This window comes from Ovis canadensis, chromosome 15 (assembly GCF_042477335.2).
Source record: "Ovis canadensis isolate MfBH-ARS-UI-01 breed Bighorn chromosome 15, ARS-UI_OviCan_v2, whole genome shotgun sequence".
NCBI lineage: Eukaryota > Metazoa > Chordata > Mammalia > Artiodactyla > Bovidae > Ovis > Ovis canadensis.
In genome coordinates this window covers 11,588,685-11,612,116 of record NC_091259.1, presented here as the reverse complement: position 1 = coordinate 11,612,116, position 23,432 = coordinate 11,588,685, and positions in this window count along the sequence as shown.

Below are 23,432 nucleotides of genomic sequence, written 5' to 3'. Positions count from 1 at the left end.
CATGTATACCTGTGGTGGATTCATGTTGATGTATGGCAAAACCAATACAATATTGTAAAGTAATTAACCTCCAATTAAAATAAATAAATTTATATTAAAAAAGAAAAGTTATGACCAACCTAGATAGCATATTGAAAAGCAGAGACATTACTTTGCCAACAAAGGTCCATCTAGTCAAGGCTATGGTTTTTCCAGTGGTCATGTATGGGTGTGAGAGTTGGTATGTGAAGAAAGCTGAGCACCAAGGAATTGATGTGTTTGAACTGTGGTGTTGAAGAAGACTCTTGAGAGTCCCTTGGACTAAAAGGAGATCCAATCAGTCCATTCTGAAGGAGATCAGCCCTGGGATTTCTTTGGAGGAATGATGCGAAGCTGAAACACCAGTACTTTGGCTACCTCATGCGAAGAATTGACTCATTGGAAAAGACTCTGATGCTGGGAGGGATTGGGGGCAGGAAGAGAAGGGGCCAACAGAGGATGAGATGGCTGGATAGCATCACTGACTCGATGGACGTGAGTCTGAGTGAACTCCGGGAGTTGGTGATGGACAGGGAGGCCTGACGTGCTGCGATTCATGGGGTCAGAAAGAGTTGGACACGACTGAGCGACTGAACTGAACTGAACTGATGGGATTTTCTAGCCAAGAATGCTAGAATCTTGCCATCTAGCAATCTTACTAGAACCTTGCTAGAAAGGTTGCCGTTTCCTTCTCCATCTCATGTGTACAGTATGTTGTTAACAATAATCCCAGCATAGTCATATTTCTGATATTTTGTTATTCATCTCTAGCATTTCTTTTTTTAAATTGTTTGCTTCTCTCTGATGAAGTTTCCACTTATTCACCCATGTTGTTCACATTTTCCTTAGATCTGTTAACATAACCTTAAAGTATCTACCTGTCTGATCACATTTGGATCAAATTCCTGGCCCAAGTTCTGAATCAGAAATTCTAGCCTAATTCTGATGACTACTTTATCTCTAATAACAGGGGTATTTTTCTTGTGTCTTGTGTATTACAATTTTTTTATTGAATTCTGAACATGTCAGAATAATAGAGAATTGATGTCAATAATGTCTTTTCTGAACATGCCTCTTTTACTGCCAGACTGAAGGACTGGCTCTTTTTTTTTTTTTTTAATTTGAACTGAATTTGGCTTGCTGTTATTTTAGTTACATTAATGACATTACAGTTTTCAAATACCTCCTAGAGTGACTTTTAGCTGTCTTGAGCTACGTGTGAGATCCAGGATGCTACAGGTTTTCTCTCAGTGTTTTTATTCTATCTTCCTATTTCATCAGATTCTTTATATCTGTGCAATACTCCTGTCACTCTTCCCAAGATATATTGTTAACACTTCACAGTCAATTGAAGTCACATTGTGGGGGCAGAGGTGTTTCTTAGTTATTCTGCTCTTGCCTTAGTCTTGGGTAGGCTATTTGCATGTAAACTCCAGGGAGAGACTTTTCAGCATTCTTGCTCTTCCTGAAATGCCAGTAATCTCTATCTCTCACTCAGTCCAGAGTCCAGAGTCCAGAGTCCAGAGAGTAGGCAAGTCTTCTACTCTTCCTCAGTGCAATCAATCTATATTTTATATAAGTGTAGCATAGGGAATAGAGAGGATTTCAATTTTTTTTTCCCTATACTGCAGTCTCCTCCCCACAAAAAGCAGCAGAAATCTGCTTTACATAGTTTAGGATTCTAGGAATGAATACATTTCCTACTCCACCCTAGTGGCAGATGGAAAAGAAGAATTTATTTTGTCAAAAAAGGTGATAAACTCTTTCTCTGTGTACTAAGGTGTGTACCTTCAGCATGAGGGGTTAGGCAAATATAGGAGTCTACAGAAATGCCAAATGACTTTTGTACAAAATGATGTTTTTAACACCGATGAAGCAAGTATGGCAGCTTCATATGACTCTCAGGTACATATATGATTCAAAGCAGAGTTACCCAGCAAAACAGAGTCTTTTGATGTATTTTTTATATTTCCACAATTTCAACAGATAGTCTCATTAAACTAAAAATAGAACTGTTATATCTGTTTCCTTTTACTTTCTCCTCTTTTACATTGAGGGCAACCAGCTTTAATTAAAAAAAAAAAAAAAACCAGCTAAAATACCATGCCAACCATCAGTGGCTGTCTCCTCTTTGTAAAATCACTTAGTATCCCTAAAGCTCACTTTCTTCATCCCTCAAATGAGATGATTTACCTATTATAACAGTCTGATCTAGGCCCTTAAATCTATTTCTCACTTCCACTGTATAATCATGCTGCTAAGTCAATTCAGTCATGTCTGACTCTGTGCGACCCCATAGACAGCAGCCCACCAGGCTTCCCCGTCCCTGGGATTCTCCAGGCAAGAACACTGGAGTGGGTTGCCACTTCCTTCTCCAATGCAAGAAAGTGAAAAGTGAAAGTGAAGTCACTCAGTCATGTCCAACCCTCAGCGACCCCATGGACTGCAGCCTTCCATGCTATTCCGTCCATAGGATTTTCCAGGCAAGAATACTGGAGTGGGGTGCCATTGCCTTCTTTGCTGTATAATCATAAGGGATTTGATTCAGGTCATACCTGCTAAAGCTGAAGCTCCAGTACTTTGGCCACCTCAAGCGAAGAGTTGACTCATTGGAAAAGACTCTGATGCTGGGAGGGATTGGTGGCAGGAGGAGAAGGGGATGACCAAGAATAAGATGGCTGGATGGCATCACGGACTCGATGGACGTGAGTCTGAGTGAACTCTGGGAGATGGTGAAAGACAGGAAGGCCTGGCGTGCTGCGATTCATGGGGTCGCAAAGAGTCGGACACGACTGAGTGACTGAACTAACTAACTAACTAACAGTCTGATAGAGAGCTTGCTAAGAAAAAGTATTAATTCCCAGGTGGCGCTAGTTGTAAAGAACCCACCTTCCAATGCAAGAGACATAAGAGATGCGGGTTTGACCCCTGGGTCTGGAAGATCCCCTAGAGATGGGCACGGCAACCCACTCCAGTATTCTTGCCTGGAGAATCCCATGGACAAAGGAGCCCAGAGGACTACCGTCCATGGTGTTGTAGAGAGTTAGGCATGACTGAAGTGACTTCTCCTGCACATGCAAGTGTATTGAACAATAAATATGAGGGTTATTACCTACTTGTGTTTTCTCCTTAATAAAAATATATCTGATTTTCACATATGCTGTTCCAATAGAGTTTATTTTGGAGGCTTTACTGATGAACTACTGTTTCTTTTTTTCCACTTATGGCTCTTTAAGCATTCCCACGATTGCTTTGTATTTATTCAAATAGCTATTGACTATTGTAATTAATGGTGTATCTCATGTGTATTGCCATTTGAGAACAAATTATTTGTTGTTGCTGTTCAGTCACTAAGTCATGCCTGATTCTTTGTGATCTCATGGACTTTAGCATGTCAGGCTTCTCTGGCCACCACTATCTCCTGGAGCTTGTTCAAATTCACGTCCACTGAGTTGGCAACGCTATCTAAACATTTCATCCTCTTCAGTCCCCTTCTCCTTTTGCCTTCAATCTTTCCCAGCATCAGTGATTAAGCACACAAATCTTGACTCGAGCTTGTGATTCATCCAATGCAGCATTTCACATGTTAGACTCTTCATATACTTTAAATAATCAGGGTGACAGTATGCAGCCTTGTTGCAGTCCTTTATGTTTTCAACCAGTCATTTGTCCCATGTCCATTTATAGCAAATTATGCCTACATTTAATTTAGATTTAGAGTTTTTCTTATTGCCTAATCCTATGGAGATTTATAAATGAAAAGACATTAATAAGAATTCTATTAATAAGATTGTCTTAACATCCCTTTGTAGCTATCAAACACTAGCTGACTGTATTAAGATTGTGTGTGTGTGTGTGTGTGTGTGTGTGTTAGTCACTCCAACTTGTTACTTGTGTCCAGCTCTTTGCAACCCCATAGACTATAGCCCACCAGACTCCTCTGTCAATGGAATTCTCCAGGCATGAATACTGGAGTGGCTTAGTATTTCCTCCTCCAGTGAATCTTAGTTCTCTGCAGTCATCGCACTTGACATTAAGAGACAATAGAGTCAAATTCTTCATTTTACATTTCTTGAAACTTCAAATTATGCAGTTAAAGTTGAGGTTGAATGTGTATGCTAGCTATCTCTTCTCTGCAATCATTGTGCTTTGAAAAATAAATATCTTGGTTATTCTATTTTTTTTCATATAATCATTATCTTGTCTTCACTGTCCAATTCCATCCAGGACTAATAATATGCTTCTTATCATTCATTCTGCCTGCATTCGTGCTAAGTAACTTCAGTCATGTCTGACTCTTTGCGATGCTATGGACTGTAGCCCACTGGGCTCCTCTATCCATGGGACTTTCCAAGCAAGATTACAGGAGTGGGTTGCCATGTCATCCTCCAGGGGATCTTCCCAACCCAGGGACTGAACCTGTGTTTCTTATGTCTCTTGCTTTTCCAGGCAAGTTCTTTATCATCCGAGCCACCAGGGAAGCATTTTGCATGAGGCTAGTTTAGGACATAGTAGGACTGATGCTGAGGCTGAAACTCCAATACTTTGGCCACCTCATGCAAAGAGTTAACTCATTGGAAAAGACCCTCATGCTGGGAGGGATTGAGGGCAGGAGGAGAAGGGGACAACAGAGGATGAGATGGCTGGATGGCATCACCAACTCGATGCATATGAGTGTGAGTGAACTCCAGGAGTTGGTGATGGACAGGGAGGCCTGGTGTGCTTCGATTCATGGGGTCACAAATAGTTGGACATGACTGAGCAACTGAACTGAACTGAATACAGAGGAAGAGCCCACAGGCTTTGGACTGTTATTTTTGTTCATCCACTCACCTATTACTAGTTATGGAACTGGGGCAGGTTATTATCTCTAAGCCTCAGGTTGTCCAACATTAAAATGGAGACAATAGTAATATTTTAGATTGTGAAGATTGGGAGATATACTGCCTGTAAAGTACTTGGAGTATTATTTTCATGCTCAGTTGGTTAGTTGTGTTTGACTGTTTGTGACCCCTTGGACTGCAGCCCATCAGGCTCCTCTGTTCATGGAATTTTCCAGGCAAGAATACTATAGTAGTTTGTCATTTCCTCCTCCAAGCAATCTTCCAGGCCCAGTGATTGAACCTGTGTTTCCTGCATCTCTTCCATTGCAGGAAGATTCTTTTACCACTGAGCCACCAAACGAGCCCCTGGCATATTAGTTAACACTAACTAGTAGCTCAAGAAATGGCACCAATAATGATAGAGGTTATTGTTGTTTCTAATATTGTTATTATATTTCTTAGACTGTAAGTTTCTGGAAGGCAGGAAGGAATCTTATTTATGCACAGAGTGTTTAAATTGCTTGTAGCTTAATGTCACTGAATCAGTACTTTGTTTTTGATGGTTTTCTTTTCCCAGGTAAGTGCTGTCAGTTTTAATTTGTAAACTCAAGTGATGAAACTACATTTATATATCTTCCCCAATAAATACACATCACTTTTTCAAATATTTCTTGATTCAGCTGCCATGTTTTCGCTAATCTAGTTGAGGATATTTTGGCCTCCCCTCTCCTTTTAAACATGCTTTCATTAGAAATGAAAGAAAGACCACTGTTGGTTCAATTAACCTGGCCTAACACCCCCCTGAGATTAATTTCTGGATTAACACTGGCACTTTTGTAATTTCATTTTTCTCTTTGGCTCCTTCTGCTACATATAATTTCAAGGTGACAATTCCCTTTGGACTTTTGGCTGAAGGCACTTGTCACTTCCAATTCATTATTTTCTTGATATTTTCTCAGTGCAGAGCATCTGGCTCCATGCAAACCATTTTGGTGGAGGATGCACAACTTTGTAATAGTAAGACAAATACGATGCCTTGATTACAAGCTTAGGAAACTAAAAATACAGGAGAATTATTTTTAAGGTTTTTCAAAACTTCCCATGGATATATCTTATTTATGCACTATTTGAGTTTCCAGCAGCTATATTGCTTGTGACATATCTCTGTGGAACAACATCAGTCATGGAAAGCAAGTCTGCTCTGCAGATGTTTTATCTAACATTGCCTGCCTGCATTATGTGGTCTGACTAAAAAGGATATTAATAAATGAAAAGTTGCATATCTTTAAATAAACAAAGGCTTGCATTTCTTATAGGCAAAAATAAATGAACCAAAATAGTTGTGGAAATATTTTACTGATGTTTTTGACTCATGGCCCTTCTTGCTAAATCTTGTTTGTACTTTTTATTAAAAAGTGTTCAGAACTCCAATGACTCTCTCCTCCAGCAGGTCACAATCCAGAAGCTGCTAGCTTTCATATCAATTAATTCTTCTAAAGACAAAATACTGAATAACTGGACAAATTATTACTGTGATGTCTGTGAAATCCAAAATAATTCAGAGTGTAGCATTTTATAGTAGGTAGGACAATAAACTCAGAGTCAAGAGTTTGAACACTTTTATTTACTATATATGTAACCTTATATAAGTCAATAAATTCATTTGGCTAATGAAGTACCTACTTTCCCTGGATGATAAGGATATTGGAAAGTCTATAAGAAACAGTAGGCATGTAAGTGTTTAATGTATATAGCAAATTAGTTCTCTTGTTACCCACTGAATGAAATATATCAGGTTTTTTTTTTTGATGTTACAGTTTCTATCCTGCTTTAAGCATTCCTTTTTCTTTACTTTTTAAGAAGATAGCACTCAATTATTCATTCAACAAGTAGCTCTGAGTATCTTCTGGTTCTAGCACTGTGGATTCAGCAAATCAGAATAAAAAAGGACAAAACTAAACACAGAAAGGACCATTTAGTAACAGATAGTATGTAGATGTTGTCAAATTTCAGTATGTTATAGTTTCATTCGTTTCAGTATTAATTCATTAATTTTAGTAAGGCTGAAATAGAGAAAGCCACAAACAAAATAGTAGTACAACAAAAATATAGTTAACTTAAAGAAGCTATTAATTTTAAATAGAAGTAGGAACATGATATTTATGTTGAGACAAATGGATGCATCCTACATTATGAAAAAAAAATGTGGCTATAAATTGAGAAATTCAGTTCATCAGCCTGATACACGTAGTGGAAATATCAATAAATCTGTGAACTAATGCGTTTGTCACATTCAGCTAGAGTTTTGAAAAGCTTGATGTCTGGAGGGATATGGAACAATTAGCAAATGATTAAAGGGCATTTTCCAATTTGCACTGATGCATTTAAATTTTCTTGAGAAGGCATATAAATAAAGGTTTATAATGAAAGACTCCCCTTCCAAATTCTGTCCGGATGACTTTCACCCTGTCATTCCATCACTTAACATACATGAGTTTAGCAGAAGTGTTTTTTCTCTTTTTCTTGTGAGAAAAGATGATAGTGAAGCTTGACTCCTCAGTGTTATTAGTCTCAGCCTCTTTGTACTGTAGATCATGTGGAAAATTAACTCAGAGTCACATCTCATTTGAAGAGCATCCCTTCCATTTTAAAGCTTCCCTGGTGGCTCAGAAGGTAAAGTGTCTGCCTACAATGTGGGTAGACCTGGGTTTGATCCCTGGGTTGGGAAGATCCTCTGGAGAAGGCAATGGCAACCCACTCCAGTACTCTTGCCTGGAAAATCCCATGGACGGATGAAGCCTGGTAGGCTACAGTCTGTGGGGTCACAAAGAGTTGAAAATGACTGAGCGACTTCACTTTCACTTCCATTTGAACAAGAGCTTCCAAAGAGATTTGACTTTTCCTGCCTACATATGGTCTTCAACAGCAACTTTAGAAGCATCTGGTGGATTCTGGGTGGGTGAACTTAAACATGACTTCTGCCATCTGGAACTTTCTGTTGTGGAGTTAAGTAGTGGTGGATTCATGTCAATGTATGGCAAAACCAATACAGTATTGTAAAGTAAAATAAAGCAAAAAAAAAAAAAAAAAAGTAGTGGCGAGTGTGTGCAGTCCACGACCAGTGACATCTTGTTCAAATATCTTGGTCTCTCTGACCTTCAGTTTCATTTTGTGTCAATGAATGAGAAGGACTAATGTATCTCTTCAATCATTTAACTCAGTGAGTATTTACTGAGCAGCCTGGTGCCAGGGGATACAAAGATGCCTGGAATTCTCTAAGTTGTCAGCATGCTTTCAAGGGCATTAAGAATTCTTCACTATTCTATTGAATATAGCTTCAGTTGAGTAGGGCATGCCACTATTTCTAACATACAACAACTTATTTACCCTTCTTGTGATTATTATTATTATTCTTTTTTTCTTCTTCTTCCTGTATAATCTTCCTTTTCTGGCATGCCTACTTTATCCTTCCTAATTATCTAAATCCCATCCTACATCAGAACATAGCTCACATCTTTCCCACTTTGGACTATTCCACTCCACAAAACCAGATTGAATTTGTTACCTTACTCCTTAGTTTCTCTTTAATTATTTCAATTATGTGGCTTCCTAATTAGATTATAAATACCTGTAGGTCATATATTATTCGGAGAAGGCAATGGCAACCCACTCCAGTACTCTTGCCTGGAAAATCCCATGGAGGGAGTAGCCTGGAGGCTGCAGTCCATGGGGTCCCTGAGGGTCGGACACGACTGAGCAACTTCACTTTCACTTTTCACTTTCTTGCATTGGAGAAGGAAATGGCAACCCACTCCAGTGTTCTTGCCTGGAGAATCCCAGGGACGGGGGAGCCTGATGGGCTGCTGTCTATGGGGTCATACAGAGTCAGACATGACTGAAGTGATTTAGCAGTAACATATTTCTTGAAGATTCATAGAACTTGCAAAAGTTGCACAATAGATACCTAGTAAATGACAGTCTTAATTACCTAGTTAATGTCTTAGCTTTCAGCACACCAAAATGATACAAGTGAATCAGATATTTTAGCCATAGTTATATAATTTGTGAACTGCACCTATTTTACTTTTTCAGAGATAAAGTATAATTTATCTAATATCCAAATTTAAAAAGTGACATTTATAGTATTCTTTTGCCTGATATATAATGAAATGCAATAATTAATCAGACATTTCCCTTTAGCTGTTTCAATCAGGTAAAATTTTAAGTGTTATACTTCAAAGGACGATGGCATCATATTTTGTCCCATGAGAAATTGCTTGAAACTTGAGCTTCAATGAGAAATTTGCCCTTTCAGTAATTTTTATTTTTAAATAAATGCCTGCCTCCTAGGAAAACATTGTAGAAAATTGCATGAAGAAGGAAAGAAAATTCCTCTCAAAGTTAACAAGGAAAGCAGGTAGCAAGCACTTTTGAATAACATATTGAAGACGTGAAAAAACTCATTTACAATGTAAGATTTGAAAACTGGAGAAAACCTAGACATCTCTTTAGTAGGAAGACAAACCATAAAGAGATGAACACAGAACAGAGTGTATGGGACAACAGAAGGAAATTTGTCTTGCTATCCTTAAAGTGAGCAATTCTCCATACTGCCCTGTCCCATCCTGAGACTTGTTATAGGTATGAATCTGTATCTGGGTGAACTCGTCTATCAAGCCTATCAACAAACTTTAGGTAACAACTGACCTCAGAGGATGTATTTTAATAAGTCTTATTTAGCAAGCAGCACCTACAATTGTACAGCTTTTACTCTTGATTATGAGTCATATTTTTTAAATTTTATTTATTAATTCATTTATATTTTGCCTTTTTTCAAAATTAATTTGTGCTGGCCAAGTCAAGAAAACTATTGCTTAATTTTGGCTCTGCTACAGACAAGATCCTTTGGGTAATTCGGTCAAATTTTGTTGGACTCTGTTTCCACATCTGAAAATTAAGAAATAAAGTAGGATGATGCATGAGATCTCTTGCATTTCTTTATACAATGCTTTTTTTTTAATGTTTAGCAAGAATGACCAGAAAAAATTCTTGTTGTGAATACAGTTTCAGATGAATAAAGAGCCTATATAAGTTAAAAATAATAATAATATAAATGTCAAACAATAATTATCCCTGAGATCCAGTACTTTACTACCAGTGTTGACATTTGTAGGATAGTGATTCACAGAAGCACAACTGCCACGATTAAGGCAATAATGAGAGTGACTTAAAAGAAGCAGAGCTAAGCAATCACAATATGAATAAGCAATAACTAAGTGGTGGCAAGCTATTTAAAAGTCAAAGCTATAAGGCAAGAATGAATTTATGCTATCCAAGAATAGGAAGCATAGCAAGGCATAAGAAATAGAAATTTAGAAAAAAATGTGGACTAAATAATATAAAATCTCCAAAATAAAATAAAGTCCTGGATTATGGAGAGCTCAGAATTGTGCAAATTGCTTTATACTGTTTTGCAGGCTGAGACTACTGGAGAAACTTCCAAGATTCCACAAGTTAATTTGACCTCAGGTAGGACTCTCCTTGCTAATATGCTTCCTCATCTCCATTAGAGCTTCAGTAGATCCCTAATGAGGGATCATAGCTATTAACCTGGGATTGTAGTTAAGTTCTCCCTGAGGCTAACAATTTCGATGCTCCCACAGTGACTTGGCTGTTCTGATTATTTTAGTTGATTGATTGCCTCTCTGCTCTTACCCAGTCCTACAAAACACAACTTTAGGCTTCAGTTTGCATGACTGCCGGCCACTGGGACTCCAGCAGGTGGGAATGAAGATGGTGAGGAGTGGAGGAATGAAAAGGAAGCAAACACATTAATTCTTCTTAATATAATTAATATAAATTTTCTTAATACATCATGAGAAGTGCTGGGCTGGATAAAGCACAAGCTGGAATCAAGATTGCTGGGAAAAATATCAATAACCTCAGATATGCAGATGACACCACTCTTATGGCAGAAAATGAGGAAGAACTAAAGAGCCTTTTGATGAAAATGAAAGAGTTGGCTTAAAGCCCAACATTCAGAAAACAAAGATCATGGCATCTGATCCCATCACTTCATGGCAAATAGATGGAGAAACAGTGGAATTAGTGGCAGCCTTTTTTTTTTTTTTTACTCCAAAATTATTGCAGCCATGAAATAAAAAGACGTTTACTCCTTGGAAGAGAAGTTATGACCAACCTAGACAGCATATTAAAAAGCAGAGATATTACTTTCACAACAAAGGTCCGTCTAGTCAAGAGTATGGTTTTTCCAGTAGTCATGTGTGAATGTGAGAGTTGGACTATAAAGAAAGCTGAGCGCTGAAGAATGATGCTTTTGAACTGTGGTGTTGGAAAAGACTTGAGAGTCCCTTGAACTGCAAAGAGATCTAACCAGTCCATCCTAAAGGAAATCAGTCCTGAATGTTCATTGGAAGGACTGATGTTGAAGCTGAAACTCCAATACTTTGGCCACCTAATGCAAAGAGTTGACTCATTTGAAAAGACCTTAATTCTGGGAATGATTGAAGGCAGGAGGAGACAGGGACGACAGAGGATGGGATAGTTGGATGGCATCACCGACTCAATGGACATGAGTTTGAGTAAACTCTGGGAGTTAGAGTGATGGACAGGGAGGCCTGGAGTGCTGCAGTCCATGGGGTCGCAAAGTGTTGGACATGACTGAATGACTGAACTAAACTGAACTCAATATAATTATAATTAATTCCTCAAAATATAATCCTGTGTAATAAATCACCATGAAGATGGAAATATTCTCTGTAGAGTTTGAGGATGACAACCGTATCAGCCTTGGCTATTTTAGTAGCCTTGTCTACTTTAGAGCTGAAGAAGTATAGATTAAGAAGACATTTATTGGATGATCTTTGTGAGAATTCCCGTAATAGGGTCTTTTTGCATGTTATCAAGTTTTAGATGTACTGTGATATTCATTCCTGTCATATCTTTGTGTTTTTCACTTCTAAAAAACAGAGTTAGACAATGTTATTAAAGGAAGTTTAGTCAAGCTTTTGAATCTTTGTCTTAAATATGTCATGCATGTGTGTGTGCTCAGTCATGTCCAACTCTTTGCAATGCTATGAACAGTAGTAACCTGCCAGGCTCCTCTGTCCATGGGATTCTCCAAGCAATAATACTGGGGTGGGTTACCGTTTCCTTCTCTAAGGAATCTTCCCAACCCAGGGATCAAACCAGTGTCTCCAAAGTCTCCTGCATTCGCAGGAAGATTCTTAACCTCAGAGTCACCTGGGAAGTCCAAATAATAATTAATTCATTCAATTAAGCAAAATATAATTAATTTAGTGAGATTTGGCTAGATCACTATTTGGCAAGATTGGATAAAATACCATCTTTGGTGGAAGTTTTTACAATTCGTTTAATTGTTCTGGCATCTTGTAAGGCTAAATGGTTTAAATCAATGACTGCATTCTGTATCAAAAGTATGTAATTGCAACAGATATTAGGTGGATATTCATAATTCTTCATGTTCTTTTCCAGATCTTTTGGGGAATTAATCATATGGTTTGAAGAAATGGGCTTCTCTGGTAGCTCACTTGGTAAAGAATCTGCCTGCAATTCAGGAGACCCTGGTTCAATTCCTGGGTCAGAAAGATCCCCTAAAGAAGGGATAAGCTACCCATTCCAGTATTCTTGGGCTTCCTTGGTGGCTCAGATTGTAAAGAATCCACCTGCAATTTGGAAGACCTGGGTTTGATACCTGGGTTGGGAAGATCTCCTGGAGGAGGGCATGGCAACACACTCTAGTATTCCTGCCTAGAGAATCTCCATCGACAGAGGAACCTGGACGGCTACAATCCATGGGGTCACAAAGAGTCAGACAAGACTGTGTGGATAAGCACAGCACAGCACTGGAAGAAATAGCCCCCTTTTAAAACCATTTATTGTAAGATAAAACCGCATGAAGCGAATGTATGGTGAAACTAATTAGTCAAAAAATAAAACTTTTTCAGTCACTCTAGAAGCTCCCTTCCTGTGATCCATCCTAGATTTTACCTTTTTTCATCCCCGTATGTAAACGGGATCCTGACTTTTATAATAATCCCTTTCCTGTGTGCATGCATATGTCTGTGTGCGTGTGTGTCTGTGTATATTAAATCCAGGCATGCACTCATAGACACTGTACTTTCACTTTTCCATTTTAAAATTCCAATCTAATATATCCTTAAGTCTCCATCTGGTTCTTTATCTACAGGGTGTTATATCAGTACAGTTTTCCACAACCTCTGTAGTTTATTGATTATTATTATAGTTGTTTAGGCACTAAGTCATGTTTGACTTTTTGGTGACCCCATGAACTGTGCCATTCAGGTTTCTGTATCCACAGGATTTCCCATGGAAGAATACTGGAGTGGGTTGCCATTTCCTTCTCCAGGAGACCTTTCTGATGCAGGGATTGAACCCTCATCTCCTACTTTGGCAGGTGGATTCTTTACCACTGAACCAGGTGGGAAGCCCCCACATATCAGGCTACTACAGTATACACCAGAACACACACACAGTCTCTCTCTCCTCCATTGTGCAGAATATGACTACTTTGTGAAAATTGGAGCCCTGTTTCACTTCTGTTTTCCTCCTTTTCTGTGGACATTCTTTCTTCTATCTCCGTGACTTTAACTTGCTAAATTTTGAATCCACTCTCAGTAGGTTTTCCTCATTGTTAAGTCCTATTTTGGAAAGGAGGTGACAGAGTCAGTTTTTAAGTTTCATAAAAGCTAGCAGACCTCTTTTCATCATATGGCCTTATTTTGGGTCCCCTGCACTCATCTGCTGTTGGAGTGGGAGAAGTTCCTCCCTTTTCTGTTGTCTTTCTCAAATTGACCAGGGATGCTTTCCAGTGAAGAAATGTTGGTATTTTTGGTTTCTTCCATTTCAGGTGTGTCAAGCTGCTTGTTTGATTTCCTGTTTTTTACCCATACAAATGTTAATAACTTTCAGGTCTTATAGCTGATAATCTGCTTGAATTTTGATACCCTTTCCCCTAGTTTTGTTATTTATGCTCATGGAATTTTGGTTCCCTTTTCCATTTTTGGAGACATTTACAGTGTGTGCTGCCACCACTGACACCTTCCACAATCCCTTAATATTGGTTCTTTAAGCTTGTAGATTCTTTCAATTCTTCCAGTGCTTACTGTTTTAGTACTGTATCACATACAGACATTTGGTCATATGAATTGTGTCAGATAATTATATTTCTTCCCATTGTTACTGAATATACTGTCCACTTAGTTATGAAGTCTTAGCATCAAAATAAACAAGGAAGCCCAACACTGTTGCACAAAGAACAATAGATAGAACCTGGCTTCAAATAGGGAAACCATTTCTTGAATGCAATGTATTGGGCATGTAAGTATAATTTGTGCGTTGTGTAATTTTTTTGCAAAAATAAACATACAGAGACAGATGAGAGTTTTCAGCAGTGTTAATAATAGACATTTAGAATAGTCTTTATGTTCATCACTAGGAGACTAAATCATAATAGATAGCTATACTCAATACATAAGGAAAACTGCTCTGAAATAATTATTTTTCCACAATTCTTAAACCAGAATGATGTTTTTAAAAGCTTTCAGTTCAGTTACTCAGTGTGTCAGACTCTTTGCAACCACATGGACTGCAGCACGCCAGGCTTCCCTGTCCATTAACAAACTTGAAGCTTGCTAAATGTCATGTCCATCCATTTGGTGATGCCATCTAGCCATCTCAACTTGTGTCATCCTCTTCTCCTGCCCTCAATTTTTCTCACTATCAGGGGCTTTTCCAATGAGTCAGTTCTTTGCATCAGGTGGTCAATGTGTTGGTGTTTCAGTTTCAGCATCAGTCCTTCCAATGAATATTCAGGAATGATTTCCTTTAGGATTGACTGGTTTGATCTCCTTGCTGTCCAAGAGACTTTCAAGAGTCTTCTCCAACACCACAGTTCAAAAGCATCAATTCTTTAATGCTCAGTTTCTTTATAGGCCAACTCTCACATCCATACATGACTACTGGAAAAACCATAGCCTTGACTAGATGGACCTTTGTTGGCAAAGTAATATCTCTGCTTTTTAATATGCTGTCTAGTTTGGTCAGAGCTTTTCTTCCAAGGAGCAAGTGTCTTCTGATTTCAAGACTGCAGTCACCTCCTGCAGTGATTTTGGAGACCAAAAAAATAAAGTCTGTCACTGTTTCCATTATTTCCCCGTCTATTTGTCATGAAGTGATGGGACCGGATAACATGATGTTAATTTTCTGAATGCTGAGTTTTAAGCCAACTTTTTCACTCTCCTCTTTCACTTTCATCAAGAAGCTCTTTAGTTCTTCTTTGCTTTCTGCCATAGGGTGGTGTCGATTGAGCATCTGAGGTTATTAATATTTCTCCTGGAAATCTTGATTTGTGCTTGTGCTTCATCCAGCCTGGCATCTCACATGATATACTCTGCATATAAGTTAAATAAGTGGGGTGGCAATATACAGCCTTGATGTACACCTTTCTCTATTTGGAACCAGTCTGTTGTTCCATGTCCGGTTCTAATTTTTGCTTCTTGACCTGCATATAGATTTTTAAGGAGGTAGGTAAGGTGGTCTGGTATTCCCATCTCTTGAACAATTTTCCAGTTTGTTGTGAGCCACACAGTCAAAGGCTTTGACATAGTCAAGGTAGCAGAAATCAATGTTTTTCTGGAACTCTCTTGCTGTTTTGATGATCCAACAGACGTTGGCAATTTGAACTCTGGCTCCTCTGACCCTTCTAAATCCGACTTGAATGTCTGGAAGTTCACGGTTTACATACTGCTGAAGCCTGGTTTGGAGAATTTTGAGCATTACTTTGCTAGTGTGTGAGATGAATGCAATTGTGAGGTAGTTTGAACATTCTTTGGCATTGCCTTTCTTTGGGATTGGAATGAAAATTGACCTTTTTCAGTCCTGTGGCCACTGCTGAGTTTTCCAAATTTGTTGGCAGATTGAGTGCATCATTTTCAGAGCATCATCTTTTAGGATTTGGAATAACTCAACTAGAAATCCATCATCTCCACTAGCTTTGTTGGTATAGATGCTTCCTAAGGCCTGTTTGACTTTGCATTCCAGGATGTCTGACTCTAGGTGAGTGATCACACCATCATCGTTATCTGTGTCATGAAGATCTTTTTTGTATAGTTCTTCTGTGTATTCTTGCCACCTCTTCTTAATATCTTCTGCTTCTGTTAGGTCCATACTGTCGCTGTCTTTTATTGTGCCCATCTTTGCATATGTTCCCTTGGTATCTCTAATTTTCTTGAAGAGATCTCTAGTCTTTCCCATTCTATTGTTTTCCTCTATTCTTGGTGTCGATCACTGAGGAAGGCTTTCTATGTCTCTGTGCTATTCTTTGAAACTCAGTATTCAAATGGGTATATCTTTTTTTTTTTTCCTTTGCCTTTAGCTTCTCTTCTTTTCTCAGCTCTGTGTAAGGCCTCTTCAGACAACCATTTTGACTTTTGCATTTCTTTTTCATGGGCATGGTCTTGATCACTGCCTCCTATACAATGTCACGGACCTGTGTCCATAGTTCTTCAGGCACTCTGTCTATCAGAATCTATTTGTCACTTCCACTATACAATTGTAAAAGATTTGATTTAGGTCATACCTGAATAGTATAGTGGCTTTCTCTGCTTTCTTCAATTTAAGTCTGCATTTGCCAATAAGGAGTTCATGATCTGAGCCACAGCTAGCTCTCAGTCTTGTTTTTGCTGGCCCTATAGTGTTTCTCCATCTTTTGCTGCAAAGAATGTAATCAGTCTTATTTTGGTATTGACTATCTGGTGATGTCCATGTGTAGAGTTGTCTCTTGTGTTGTTGGAAGAATGTGTTGGCCATGATGAGTACATTCTCTTGGCAAAACTCTGTCAGCCTTTGTCCTGTTTCATTTTGTGCTCCAAGGCCAAATTTGCCTGTTACTGAAGGTATCTCTTGACTTCCTACTTTTGCATTCCTGTCCCCTATGATGAAAAGCACATTTTTTTTGGGTGTTAGTTCTAGAAGGACTTGTAGGTCTTCATAGAACCATTCAGCTTCAGCTTCTTTGGCATTTTTGGTTGGAGCATAGACTTGGATTACTGTGATATTGAATGGTTTGCCTTGGAAATGAACAGAAATCATTCTATTGCTTTTGAGATTGTACCCAAGTATTGCATTTCAAACTCTTTTGTTGACTATAATGGCTACTTCATTTCTCCTAAGGGATTCTTGACTACAGTCATAGATATAATGGTCATCTGAGTTAAATTTGCCCATTCCAGCATATTTTAGTTCACTGATTCCTGAAACGTCGATATTCACTCTTGCCATGTCCTGTTTGACCACTTCCAATTTACCTTGATTCATGGACCTAACATTCCAGGTTTCTATGCAATATTGTTCTTTATAGCATCCGACTTTCCTTCCATCACCAGTCACATCCACAAATGGGCATTGTTTTCACTTTAGCTCCATCCCTTCTTTCTTTCTGGTGTTATTTCTCCACTCTCCTCCTGTAGCATTTTGGGCACTTCCCAACCTGGGAAATTCATCTTTCACCATCATATCTTTTTGTCTTTTCATAATGTTCATGGGATTCTCAAGGCAGGAATACTGAAGTAGTTTGCCATTGCCTTCTCCAGTGGACCACATTTTGTCAGAACTCTCCATCATGACTCGTCCATCTTGGGTGGCTCATAGTTTAATTGAGTTATACAAGGTTGTGGTTCATGTGATCAGTTTGATTCATTTTCCATGTCTGTGGTTTTCAATCTGTCTGCCCTCTGTCTGATAAGGATACAAGGCATATGGAAGCTTCCTGATAGGAAGAACTGCCTGAGGGAGAAACTGCAGCTTGTTCTGATCGGCAGGGCCATGCTCAGTAAAACTTGAATCTGATTTTCTGTTGATGGAAATGGCTGTGTCTTATCCCTGTTGTTTTATCTGAGACTAAACTATGGTGGAGTAATGAAGATAGTGTCAGCCTCCTTCAAAAGGTGCCTTGCATGCACTGCCTCACTCAGTGTCCCCGACCCTGTAGCAGGCCACCACTGACCTATGCCTCTGCTGGAGACTTCTGGACACTCACAGGTAAGTCTGGGTCAATCTCTTGTGGGATTACTGCTCCTTTCTCCTGGCTCCTGGTGTGCACAAGGTTTCATTTGAGCCCTCCGATCGTCTCTGGCCAGTATGGGGTTTGATTCTAAACATGATTTCACCCTTCACACCATCTTTGCCATTGTTCTTGGATGTGGGGTATCTTTTTTTGGTGGGATCCAACATTCTCCTCTCAATAGTTGTTCAGCAATGAGTTGTAATTTTGGAATTTTCACAGAAGAAGATGAGTTCATGCCCTTCTACTCTGCCATTTAAGGGTAGATTTAAAAGCATTATGTATATATAAACATGGGCTTCCTAGATGGCGCTAGTGGTAAAGAACCCACCTGCCAGTGTAGGAGATGTAAGAGACACAGGTTTGATCCCTGAGTCAGGAAGATACTATAGAGGAGAATATGGCAACCCACTGCAGTTTTTTTGCCTGAGGAATTCGCATGGACAGAGGAGCCTGGTAGGCTACAGTCCATAGGGTCACAAAGAGATGGACACGGCTAAGGCAACTTAGCACACAAGTGCACATATATATGTATATACCAGAGAAGACTGAGACAGGATGAGAAGGGGGTGAAAGAGGATGAGACAGTTGTATAGCACCACTGACTCAATGGACATGAGTTTGAGCAAACTTCGGGAAATAGAGAAGGACAGGGAAACCTGGCACACTGCAGTCCAAGGGGTCACAGAGTTGGATATTACTTAGTGACTGAAAAACAACAATTTATATATATGTTGGAATTAATGGTGGCCTCCATTATATACATAATGGCATCATTGATTTCTGGTGATGGAATTTTATTGATTACAAAATTTCATAACAATACTTTCCATATGGCTTAATTTTTCTGCATGAGAGCATTACTTTTAAAGTCAAGGGAAAAATAAGCTGGAAAACAGAAAACTGATATTAAACACAGCCAACTTCACTATTTGTGAATATGCCTGCTTGCTAAAATGTATTTGCAACCTTAAAATCAATATTCACCACATTTTTAGGTCTTTTGTAGACATGTGCAGGGTGGTGAAAAATTGAGTTTTCTGAAAAGTATGATCCCAGCTGAGGTGGAACAAGGTGACACTCTGCTTTCTCGTTTCATCTCATACTGTAATCAAATGTCCATTTTCTGGTCTATTTAATCTGGTCTATTTTTCTCATCTTGAGCTTTTTGTTGAGCACCTTGTTTTTTAGGCCCTAAGATAGTTCTCTAGGCTGTCATGTATCTTACACAGAAAACAAATGTGTTACTCAAGGTATAGTTCTTGTACTATTGGTCATGAATTCAAAGTTAATGAGCCAATAATATGTTTTTAAGATGTTTTTAAATGAAAATTCATATAAAAGCATGTTATATATAAATCAGTTGACAAAAATGTTGTGACTTGAAGCTTGTAGGAATAAAACTCTATTTCCCCTAGTAGCAAGGCAAACCCTTTGTTTGCCTTATTTTGTTAATTCAGTGGTCACAGCAACTTAATAGAACCTAACTCTTAATACTGTGATTCATGGACATCGACTATACTGATTCATAAATTGCCATTTAGCTTTTCCAGAACTGTTTTCACAACTGCAAACTGGCTACAGTGGTACTTATCTCTTGCAATTGTTCTGAATATTAAATGTTATTATATATGGAAGGCTCATGTTGTAGAGTTGACACTAGGCCCTCTAAGACTTGACTTACCCTCTTCTTGAGTTTCCTAACACTGTCATCATATTTAGGTATTGTTTTTAATCCTACACACTCACACTCTAAATAATAGCTGCCAATAACACATGTTGTCTTTGTTAGGACCTCTGAAATCTCACACGCAGAACTTACCAGTCTATCAGTCAGATACTTTAAAAGCCATAGGACTTACTTATTTTGAATAAAGGTGATATAAAATATATTCTGGATTTAGGAAATCACTCCTGAGAGCTGTCTCTTAATGAGAACATGGCCAATAACTTTTTTCTTGTTGTTCTGGTTAAAATTCTGCCATATTTTAAGTCCTTGCATTTGCTGAGGATGACCTATTTCTTCTTTGTGGGCAGTTCTGAACCCTCAGTTTCAATGGAAGCAATTCTAGATGATGAAAAACAGACATGTCTCTGAGCACAGATAGGGAATATAATGACTCAACTCCTAATAATCCTTAAAGATGAGATTAGAACTAAAGCACAAATAAAGTGGAATATCTTCCTTACTATTCCTTCATGGAGAAGGAAATGACAATCCACTCCACTATTCTTGCTGGGAGAACTCCATAAATGGAAGAGTCCGGCGGGCTACGATCCATGGGGTCACAAATAGTCAGACACAACTTAGTGACTCAACAACATTCCTTTGAGAACCTTTGTTAGAGACCAGAATCTGGTTGAACTCTTGGTAGCAACTGATTTCAAGAATTCAAAAGCTGGTGTGATTTGGGATTAAAGATTCTGGGGATAGTTTAGTAAGTGGCATAAAAGAAATATGATCAGAATTCCATCCCACTTAATAAAATTTAATGCCTAAAAAATTATCTTTTAAAATGTCTTCTTTCGCAAAATGCCCTCAGTTCAGTTGCTCAGTCGTGTCCGACTCTTTGTGACCCCATGAAAGTGCCCTCAGCCAGGATCAATTGGACACACATATATAATATCGTTTTCTTTTTGATCTAGGAATTTTCCTGAATTATTGAATGTTAAGGTATATCTTTCCTTAGAGAAAAGCAGGGGATTAGAAAGTTTAACCATAGCCTAGGGCAGAGCATATACACAGTGAGTTTGAACTCAGTACCAGCACACAGTGTTACAGCTTATTAAGACTCGTATAGCTTTACAACTTGCCAAGTTCTAAATAGATTATATGCTTAAGGAAAGTCCCTTTTTTTCTACTTATTTTCAAATATAGTCATATAGATTTCGAATATAATCCTATATTCTATAGGACTTTTATTGTTGTAAACTCTGAAAGTTTTATTCTTGATCAGTCAAGATCTTAACATCTGTTGAGACAGCTAATTCAGATTCTTCAGATGAAGAAAATAGGAATTTAGAATTGAATATAAGTAGAGAGAATTACCTGGTACATGTAAAATGACAGATTGATCCATGGGAAACGAATGGTCTTGATATGAGATATATGTGTGTATATGTATAGAGCAAGGGGCTTCCATGATGACTCAGACAGTAAAGAATCTGCCTGCAATGCAGGAGACCTGGGTTTGATCCCTGAGTAGGGAAGATCCTTTGGAGAAGGGAATGGCTACTCACTCCAGTAGTGTTGTCTGAAGAGTTCCATGGACAGAGGAGCCTGGGGGACTACAGTCCATGGGGTTGCAAAGAGTCGAATGTGACTAAGCAGCTAACACACACACACAGAACAAAGGAAAGCACTAGGTGAGATGGGGAACTGGCAGGAATCAAAGGGTGTGACACAATCAGTGCGTCATGAAACTGTGAAATTGAATTTGGAACAGAGGAATGCAATAACAAAAAGTTAAATTTAGAATGCTCCTTTAAGAAACTTTATTATGTGAAGTCGTACCAACTGATTTATTATTTGGAATTCTGGCCAGGGTCATGCTAGAATGTTGGGATTTGATTTCAGATGGAAGCTGTTTGAAACTGCTATTGAATTGCAGCACTACTGGCTATTTTAGGCTTATCTATCAAGTCACTCAAAGTACACTATTTGGCACTGTTTTTTCAGAAATAATTTTTAATTAGATTTTAGTAAGACAATCAACTTTTAATTGTCACTAAAGAAATTCTTTCAAAAGTAATTGGTGAATCTGTCCTTTTACTGGACGGAAGTGCACCTAGCAAGAACTGTGAAGTCTAGAGCAGAAGAACTGAGCTTCTCTGGTAGCTCAGTTGGTAAAGAATCCACCTGCATTGCAGGAGACCTCGGTTCAATTCCTGAGTTGGGAGTATCCCTGGCAGAAGGGATAGGCTACCGACTCCAGTATTCTTGGGCTTCTCTGGGGGCTCAGATGGTGAACAATCCACCTGCAATGTGAGAGACCTGGGTTTGATCCCTGGGTTAGAAGATCCCCTGGAGAAGGGAACAGGGAACGGGTACCCAGTCCAGTATTCTGGCTGGAGAATTCTATGCACAGAGGAGCCTGACAGGCTACACAGTCCCTGGGGTCTCAAAGAGTCAGACATGACTGGGTGACTTTAACTGCACTTCAGGGCAGAACAAATACAAAGTAGATTCTTAATTCTAGAAGCAGTTGTCATTTACCATTAAATCAGAAGGATTTTTAATATATCCATGTTGCTTCAAACTCAGTATCAAGAGATTATATAAATGAAATAGAAGACAAAGTTGTGACTGCAAGAAAGTTTACTACCATAGCTATTCTGAGACTTAAGGATGATGGACTTCAGCACACTAAGCAAGGTCACTCTGACCCTGAATCCTATTGAAACTATATTAAATGCCAGTCCAAGATTTACTATCATTCTCCAAGATTCTTTCTCTGTCTCTTCTCAAAAAATTTCTGTGTATTTCTGTTTCAGATAGTAACTTCTGGTTAGCTTTCCAGTTTGCAGATTTCTCATTACTTATTTACAACATACTACTCTAGGTTTACCATGTCCTGTGTGTGAACTATCCATGGACTATGACTCTTTTCGTTATGCTGATTCACTCTCTCCATTTTTGGAAGGATGTTGTGCTTGCATTTAAGGGTATTCAGTAATAGTCATGGAGTCATCACAGATTCATACAACAGATAAATTAAAATTGATTTTTAGATGTTTCTATGTAAGAACAATAATGACAGTAATGTAAACCCTTTTATTATAGAAAATCACAAGTAAAAAAAGGACAAAGAAGAATTATACTGAAATTTAAAAATATACTTTATTAGAACAGTTTTAGATTTACCAAAAACTTACAAAGATTGTACATAGACTGACATATGCCCCATACCCAACTTCCCCTATCATTAACATCTTACATTAGTATGGCACATTATTACAAGTAAGAAACTAATAATATTAACTCATTGTCATTAGTTGAAGTCCATGCTTAATTTGGATTTCTCAGGATGTTTAACTAAGTCCTAGAGCAGAAGAACTGAGCTTCTCTGGTAGCTTAGTTGGTAAAGAATCTACCTGCAATGACTAATTTTTGCTTAATGTCTCTTTTCTAGTCCATCTAGGATAATGCTTTGCATTTAGTAATCATGTCTCCTCAAGCTGCTCTTGACTGTAACAGTTTTTCAAGCTTTCCTTGTTTTTATTGATTTTGACAATTGTGAAGAGCACTGGTGAAAGCAATTGGCATTTGTCTAGTGTTGCTTTATGACGGGACTGGGGTTTGAGTTTTGGAGAAGAATATCGGAGGGGTCAAGTGTCATTTTCATCATATTATATAAGCATGTACATTGTCAACATGACTAAAACTAATGGACTGGTTCCAAACTGGGAAAGGAGTACGTTGAGGCTGTATATTGACACCCTGCTTATTTAACTTATATACATACTAC